We start from the raw sequence: 9,645 nt of genomic DNA, 5'->3' as shown, positions 1-9,645 counted from the left end.
ATGTTGAGCGTTCCACGGTTTTAACTCGGGTTTGCCGTCTGGTTTGAGTAATCGATAAGCTCCCTCGCCATCTTTAGACACGATTGTGTATGGTCCTCCCCACTTGCCGCTAGTTTACCGCCCTTTTTTCACGTTCCCAATCGGCTAGATATTTCAACACTAACTTCCCGGTTGAAACTCTCTTGGTCGAACTCGTTTGTTGTATTCTCGTTGTAGTCTCCTTTGGTAATTCTCCATTTTTTGCAACGCCATCTCCCTTGTTTCCTCCAAGTCATCGAGCTTGGCCAATATTAGATCTTCCGATATGTTTCGCCTCCAGGCTTCAGTTCTTGTGGTGGGTATCATTGCTTCAGTTGGTAGTATCGCTTCGGTTCCATAGGTCAGCATGAAAGGTGATAGCCCTGTTGCTTCCCTTCAGTGGTTCGATAGGCCCATAAAACATTGTAGAGTTCTTCGCACCAATCACCGTATTCTCCATCTAATTTTTTCTTCATATTGTCGGCGATAGTTTTGTTTGTGATCTCGCCTGCCATTACTTTGAGGGTATATGGGGGTAGCCTTGCTTTTTTGATGTTGTAGGTGTTAAATAGTAGGTCGATGTTTTCTCCCTGGAGCTGTTTTCCATTATCCGAGACGATGGCCGCCGACTACTCCGAAACGACATATGATGTGCTCCCAAATGAACCTGAAGACGTCCTTGTCACGGATATGTCTCAGTGGTGCCGCCTCCACCCATTTAGTGAAGTAATCCGTCGCTACTATTAAGTATTTTCTCTCCCCATCCCATCACATGTAATGGTCCCACGATATCGATCCCCCACTTTGCGAAGGGCCAGGGGCTTACTACCGAGTTTAGAGTTACGATGTGCATGTATCTTCTTACCAAACCGCTGGCATTCTTCGCAAGCTTGCCATTTGTTTTCATCATCGTTCATATACGGCCAGAAGTATCCCATCGTCTCTCGCTGACAGACTTCGTCCCGAGCTGTGATTTCCGGCTGCTCCATAGTGTAGTTCATTCAAGATTGTCTGGCCTTCTTCCTTACTTAAGCATCTTAAGAGTGGTCCCAGTATGATTTCCTGTATAGATTCCGTCTTTAGCTCGTAAGCGGATTTTCTTTTCACTTTGTTGATCTCGGGTCGCCCCTTGGGTAACTCGCTGTCTCCAAGTACGAATGAATCGGCTTTCTCCAATCTCCGTCCGGATATCTGTCGGCGTGTTGATAGCCACGTCGACGTGCACCTCGGGTGTCTCTGGTATAGATGGGGCGAGGAGTCTCGACACGAATACCCTCCACACTTGGGTCTGTGAGCTGGGATGCAATATATGCCAATGCGTCCGAGTGTCGATTATCTTTTCTGCATATGTGGCGAAATTTATGATGGGGATCTGGTCGATATAGAATTGGCGAGCTCCCAGTACTTCTGCAAAATCGGGTCGTGGATGGCGTATTTGCCTGTGATTTGTCGGATCACCAACTGCGAGTCGCTAGTTAGTCTTACATCTTGTAGGCCCATCTCGACGATTAATCTCAGGGCGTGAATCGCAGCTTCGTACTCGGTGACGTTGTTTGTCGCCTTAAATTCCAATCTAAACGAATGGACCATTTTTCGTCCCTTTGGTGTGGTAAAGACTATCCAAGTCCCGATCCATCTTTGTTCGACGCTCCATCGACGAATACTTCCCAACGTGATGGGCTACTTGCTTCGAGTAAGTCGGCGGGTCTTCTCGATCTTCTTCCATTCCGGGTATGTCCTCGACCTCATCTTCGTCGCTTAGTGGAAATTCCACTACTTGTGCCTTCACTGGTCCTCATTTCGTAGAAAACGTTGAATTGTTTGATTTGTGCCCCCCATTTGGAAATCCTTCCTGATCGGCCGACATTGACTAGTACCGCCTCAATAGGCGATTTTGTGAGCACGCGATCGATGGGCTTGGAAATACGTTCTTAACTTCAGAGTGGCGAAAGCTAGTGCTAGATCATCTGTTTCTCCTTGTATAATTTTTCTCGGCGGGACTTAATGTTTTGCTGATGAAGTAAACAGGCTTTTCTTCACTCCCTTCATTTCAACTAAGACTACACTGATAGCATATGAGGTTGCGCCGAGGTATAACGTGAGGACCTCCGATGGCTCGGGTCTTTGTAATACGGGTAGGCTAGATAGATGTAGTTTAATATTCTGAAACGCCTCCTCACAAGCGTCCGTCCATTTAAATTTCTCCCCTTTTTGAGAGTGCTAAAGAAGTTCTTGCATTTGTCCACGACCGAGATATAAATCGCCCCAACGCTGATGTACTTCCATTCAGCTTTTGTACGTCTTTTATTGTAGCCGGTGACGGCATCTCGAGTATAGCTCTAAATTTCTCGGGATCTGCCTTTATCCCCTTTGGAGTGATGATATATCCCAAAAATTTGCCTGATGTGACCCAAAAATCGCATTTGGTCGGATTAACTTTCATTTTATATTCTCTCATCGTCCGGAAAACTTCTTGCAGGTCCCGAATGTGATTCTTGGCTAGGCGACTTTTTACTAGCATATCGTCTACATGACCTCGATGGTGAGGTGGATCTGGTCTTCGAACATGTCGCCATCAACCTTTGATATGTGGCGCCCGCATTCTTCAGACCAAACGATCTTGGTGTAGCAGTATAGGCCCCTCGGCATGAAGAAGGATGTGTTCTTGATCCTCGGGGCCAATGGGATCTGGTTATACCCCGCATATCCGTCCATCAATGTTAGTGCCTCGTGCCCTACTATATATTCCACCAGTTGATCGATGCTTGGGAGAGGGAAACTGTCCTTCACAGGCTTTGTTCAGGTTGCTGAAGTCAATGCAGATTCTGACTCCTCCGTTTTTCTTTGGTACCACGACCATGTTGGATATCCACTGTGGTAGTGCGATTTCCTGATTATTCCCGATTCTTGTAACTTCTTTAACTCCTTCTCGATGGATGTGTATTCTGGTGCGACTCGCCTCATCTTTTGTCGGACTGGTTTAAGCTTGAGTCGATCTTTAAATGGTGACAGCATACCTCCGGATCTATGACCTCCATATCGTGCACGTTCCATGCGAACACGTCCATGTTTTCCTTTAGCACCGCCACGAGCTGGTTTACTTGTTCGTCCATAGTAAGGACCGATCCTTACTATCCTTGGTTCTTCTACAGTTCCTAAATTAATCTCCCGAGTAGGTTCCACCGGAGAAGTTTGGTTTTGATTCCTTCATCGGCGCCGTCTCCTTTAATTGCTATGAAGGCTCATTTCCTTGTGTTTCGTATGTCATGACCGCCTGCAAATAATTCTTTCCAGTTCCTCTGCGGCTTTGGTTTCTTTAGCCTTGTTCTTCTCTCCCTTGTTGTGCTCGCCGTTTTATCTGGGCATCGACCTGCATGCACTATCGGGCTACCTGTGAATCTCCTACGACCTCAGTATCCCCGTACGTTGGGAATCGTAGCCTCTGATGATAAGCCGATGCCACTCCTTTGATTCCCGCGATCCATGTCTCCCGATAATAGCTTCATAGGGTGAGGCGACATCGACCACACAGAATGTAGTTAACGTATCTAGGTAACCACCTCCGTCCGATACCCTTAGGGTTACTTCGCCCTTTGGGATGGTCACGGTCCTTAAAACGTAGATACGATATGTCGATGGGACGAGTATATCATCTGTCAACTCCATCCTCTTGAACGTGTCATAGAAGAGTACTTCGACTGAGCTCCCACTATCCACTAGTATCCTTCTTACCCCCCATTCCTCAATCAGCAGGGTGATAACCAAGGGATCACTGTGAGCTTGCCGTTCATCGGGACATCCTGATCCGAGAAAAAGATGGGTCGCAGCATCCAGGGTTCCATCGACAAAGCTTTTGCTACATGAAAATTTCCTTCCCATTATGATCCCTCTTGTGGATTCTAGACATGATTCCAGGATTCAGATTGTACGCTTGAGTGGCCGAATGCGAAATCGTGTTGACAAACTGCGTGGATCTGTCGATTCTGACCTGGTGGACGGGTGCATCGGGCACTGCGTCGTCTGGGCTGGGTGTCGGACGAACTGTCTCAGGTAACCGTCTCAATAATATGTTGCCGATGCTTTTACTTCTCGAAATTATTTGTAGAGTGGCCTCGATATTGATGATAATGGCAATACTCTGGGTGATCCTTGGTCTCCTCGAACTGTATCCCTCTTGAAGCTGGGTATATGATGTCACTCTTTTTTCGACCTCTTTGAAGATTTCTTCTAGTGGAGCATTCAAAGGGGTGTATGTTCTCGCCTCGTGCCTCGGCCTCTTTCCTTTAGCTACCCATTCCTTATTCTCATTTCCTCGCGTAGGTGGCTCGGTCTCTTCTCGGGCCGACGTTGAACATCGTCCGATGTCGACTCGGCACCGCACTAGCCTCTTGCACTCCCTATCCCTTGATTCTTCCTGAATTTCTTCTAGGGCGATGAAATTTTCTTGCATTTTCCTCATTTCCTTCAATGTTTGCGGCTTTTCAGTGAACATGGCTATCCAGATGGGATCCGACCTCCCTAGTGCGTTTTCGAACCCGAATATCTGCTGGTCGACTGGTACCTTCCCAATTTCTGTACACAAATTTCTCATCGATCGGTCAATGATCTGAGAGGTCTCTAAACCGTCGGGCCAAGGTGAATAACCTGTTGACCCTGGGCCGAGGTCTGCTGTTGTGCATGTACGTTTCAAGGAAGGCTTCGACTAGAGTCTCATAACTGTCAACGTTCCTGGTGAGAGGTTGTAGAACCATTTCCTTGCCTCGCCTTCCAGGCTTGCCGGGAAGAACTTACACATTACCACCTCATGGTTTTTCCATTGGATTAGGGACATATGTACATCTTCAAATGCTCAACTGCGTCTCCCGTGCCGTCGAACCTGGAGGGAAGGTGGGGCGTGCACTTAGGTGGGAAGGCCCTTAGTTCTAGATCTTGGGTGAAAGGGGTCCTCTCCTCCTTATGACCTCGGCTAGCTTATCTTCTTCGCCGGTTCCTGACAGCTTCCTTATCTTTTCTAACTCTCTTAGCTTGGCTTCGGTCGCATTGTCGGACCTTGTGTTCCTCTGCTGATTATTCCTCTCGTCCTCTTATCATCTGTTGATGAATCCTCGGGTGGACCGTATCCTTGATAGGTGGTGTCGGGGTGGTCCTGATCGACCAATTGCTCGGTCCTACTGCTGGTGGTACTTGCCCAATTCGGCCTTGGTGACTGATGTCCCTCGGCTAGAATATCCTCTCGACCTCGACCTTAAGTTCCGTAGTTGATAGTTCTCGAACTCTAGAGCTAGGTTCCTCTGCTGAAGATCCCTTAAAGCGCCTCTTGCCTTCTTTGGCTTTATAGAATTGCGAGTAGTGTTGGATCTGTACTCTCATGGATAGAGTGACCATTTGGATGGCCTAAATGGGCAGGGGGTGGCGCCGTCATCACAGGTGGTGGAGGTGGCACAGGGGGGGGTATCTGAGTCGATGCCGCCGGATCGACCTCGATAGTTGTTTCTCGTCCTAGTTGTACTCGCCTGAGTCGTTCTTGCTCTCGCCCGAGGGATTCTCGAACTGCTTGTCGTCTGATGTTTCGTCTCTGGGCATGCAGGATTAACACTTCTTCATCATCTTCTGTGTCTGACACGGTAAGTCCATCTATTTGATCATCCCTCCTTGGGGGCGAGGATTTTCTCCAGAGGCGATGGGTCATATCTCGTCCCAGATCGATCTCCTCGTCTACAGTTGGCATACCCCTTGCAGCATCTCGTGATTCCTCTGGTGGTGGATGCCTGTCACTCCCTCTCCTCGGCCTAGTTACTCCTCCTTGCATGCTACTGCCGGTGATTGTGCGGTTCCTCAGAGTTCTTCCCATCCCTGACGTGCTAGCCATCGGACACAGTGTGCTGTGAGTCTGAGAGTCGTCCCTACCTACGTCAGCGAAAACAGACAACACCTTACTTTGACCTGTTTTTGAAAAGTTTTTATAGTACATACATTTTTTTTAAAGAAAAAATGACTGCCACTAAAACTGAGTCTCAAAAGTACGATTCCCTCTATTCTACACATGCTGACCTCGCCAGTTTTCCCTGTTTAGACTCTAAGTCACTAGTACAAATCTTCACATTGGCCACACTTAATCACCGTGTCCATAGGCTTTTGGTCATGTATTTTTTTCACTCCAAAAATGTGGCATCAGGTGCCGTGACAAAGAGGTACCTTTATGGCTACATAAACTTTGAGTGGCTATAAAATATTTACTGTGGCCATAACTCTAAAACCGTGTCTATATGGTACTCATTATTTTTTGTAGTTAAGCATTTTCACTATCACCATGGCCATAAGATCCTTGTAGACACACAATTTGATTATATGTGACTAAAATTTACCTTAATGTCACGTGCATTTTATTTTAGCCGTGGCCTTTGTCATCAATTGGACACACAAAATTCATTTTATCATGGCCGATTCATGAGTTGCAGCCACATTAATGTTTCTTAACCATGGCCATCTCTACCATTTGGTCACACGGAAAATAATTTAGCATGGCCAATACATGACTTGTAGTCACGTTTAATCTATAGTACCATGACCATCCATATTTTTGGACACGTAATAAACATTTTATATGGCCAATTAATAAGTTATGGATACTAAGAATTTGTAGCACCGTGGCTAATAAATTTTCTAGAGACACATCAAGTGTTTTCAGTGTAGCTATTATTCACCTTTGGATACAGAGGATACCACAAACCATAGCCATAACCTTTATAAAATGACACAAAAAGTATTCAACGTGGCAAATATTAGCTTTTAGCCACTCGAAAATTGCAATTTTTATAGCTCAATTTATTCTTTGGCCATGGTTTAAGATCTAAATGATGGAGGTATTTTATATTCAATCAAGTGAACGCAGTACTGGCCACTATATCGGGTCTTCAGGGACCTATTGCCCCCTGTTTTATCATGTGTAACAAAACTCACCTAAATAACCATCCATAAAAATTAATCATACTACAATTAGAATTGAACCAAAATAATTTTATTAACAATATGATAAATGTCTCAATATCTGATCAATTGTGCAATAACCTAAAGATAACAAATTTCAATGGGAGATTTAAAAGTTTAAACATCCAAATTCTACAGTCCTCCACTATTTCTCTTAATAATTAGGACGCAATCTTGATCTCTTGCTGGATCTCCTAGACTTCAACTCCCCGCTCTTCGTATCTGAAGGTTTCTTCTTCTTCTCTTCTTAGTGTTTGGTTCAGCATCATGTTCATCAGGGTCTGAAAGTGGCAGGCTCTGCAGCAAGCAAGTGGACATATAAGGCAACAAACCATGTTAACAGTTATATGTTGAGGATGCATAAGGTAATAACTTAAATGTTCTCCGGTAACTTCCTCAAAACATGTAAATATATTATTCTAATAGTTATATGCTCATGTGCGAATTGTGGGAAAAAATGTGCAGCGGGAACAAAATACAGTTATCTCAAATTTGCTAGAATGCAGAGAAATTAGTAATTGTACCCTAAGTATCACACAACACACTTATAACATTAAGCTACATTACAGAACATAACATTCAGTTGACTCCAGCATGTTCTGAGATGAAGACAAAGCTAAACAAGTAGGTACATGGTTCCACATTTTTGTTACAACAATAGACTAAATTAAGGAATAAAGCAACTTACAGTAGAGCAACAGATCACAAACTCTTTGGGCCAAGCAACAACAATCCTTTAGCATCCTCTACTGTTTTGAGATGAGTAGATGGGACTGGCAAATAGTGATTCTTTAATATCGATTTTTTAACCAACACTCTGACACAATCATCCTTGAGTGGATCGCCATGTACTAACTGACCTGGATCCGATGGAAGAACAATACCCATTGCAATGACGTTTCTCAGTGAAGCATGAGAGTTTGTATTTTCCAATCTGCAAAACATATATGCTATGTTGACATCAACAAATTCAACTCTCAAAAAGCCAAGGGTTTAAATACCTGCGAAAAGGACATACCGTTGAAAGTTCCGTCAAGTCTTTTAGTTGAGATTCGTCCGGAGAGTTAAGGGGCAGACGCTCAGATGCACGAGACTTTTGTTTGTATTTTCCATACTGCAAACAAATATGTTATATTAACATCAACATATGGAACTCTCAAAAACACCATATATTTAAATACTTGCGAAGGAATATACCACTTGGAGTTCAGAATTGTCTTTCTATGCCGTAGAATGAGATGCGTGTTGACATTCAGGGTACTTGCTGTTTATATTAGATTCCTTCCTTTCAATTGGAGAATTGTTTTTAACAGGGGCCTCATACATAAGAGTCTTCTCTCCAATAGGAGATTTCTGTATTAGTGCAGTTGAGATGGTAAAGAAATATGAGATAACTTCAATTTGATTAGGAACTATATACTTAATCAAAATTATTTAGATAAGGTTGAACATACCTAATCAAAAATATTGTTATAACCGAGCAACATAGAAATTCAGCACAAATCAAAACAAAACAGACCTATAAGTAATATGGAATATGCTTACCCGTGCCTTTTTGCTCTTAGTTTTTTTCTTTTTCAATACTCCTTGAGATTTTAGATGAGACACTATGCTCATCATTTTTGCTTGTGCATTCATTGCTTCCTTCATTTCTTTCATTTCTTCATCCTTACTCTCTCTCTCCATTTGGTTCATGCGTCTTTCATCATCCAGCTGTTTCTTCAGTTCAATGTGCTCCTTGGACGCTCCTTTCGTGGCAGGTGCCAGTATGTTCTTGGAGTCACTCCCTTTCCTGCACATCGTACACGCCCACCATGTTCTTCCTCAAACACAAGTGTAATAGAATCAGTGCCTGGTTTTTTCGTCAAAGTTCAATCTTCCAGCTGCTTATCAAACTCCTCCTGCACAAAAACTTTAGGGGATTAAAAGTGTTAATCAATTAAAAGGAACTTATTTCCACATTTACTCAAGCACATAACAAATAGCTAGGCAGTTTCAATCGCGTTACAAGCTGTGCTTCCTTTTCCCTAACATCATCATCATCATCATCATTCTCCATTTTTGTTTTGATGTGCCTTCCTCCACAGTAAAGACCGTGAAGGATTTTCATCTTCACGAATCTCTTTTTCTTTAATTTAGCAATTATCAAATACACAAGCCAAATATTAGATACATACTCTTCATATCATTAGATGTACTCCTTAGTTAAGCATACAAGCTAACGAGACATCGTCGTATGGAAATAATACTAATTTTTGATAAGAAACCGGACATACTAATTTTTCCAACAACCCTGCATACCTTGCTCTTTCCGTCCTATGGTTATATTTGTGGTTCTCACGCGACTTAACTCCCTTAGTGGACAATTCCTGAGCATACGGATTCAAAGAATTTCATTCATAAGAAAATTAGACTAATTGATGAAATTAATATCAATAGTAATACTAAAACGTGTAATATACAACCTTACATTCATCAGACAGACTCGACGTTACGAACTTGTCCCAGTGTTCTTGGTTCACAATAACACGATACTGTTTAGGAATACTTTTCAGTTTAGCAGGTTTACCTAAATTGGGCACTATAAACTTTACATACAACTTTCTTCTGAAGTTGCGCAAATGTTCACCAAAATATTTC

The sequence above is a fragment of the Papaver somniferum genome, chromosome 10 (assembly GCF_003573695.1).
Source record: "Papaver somniferum cultivar HN1 chromosome 10, ASM357369v1, whole genome shotgun sequence".
NCBI classification, from domain to species: domain Eukaryota; kingdom Viridiplantae; phylum Streptophyta; class Magnoliopsida; order Ranunculales; family Papaveraceae; genus Papaver; species Papaver somniferum.
Note: the sequence above shows the minus strand (reverse complement) of the source record.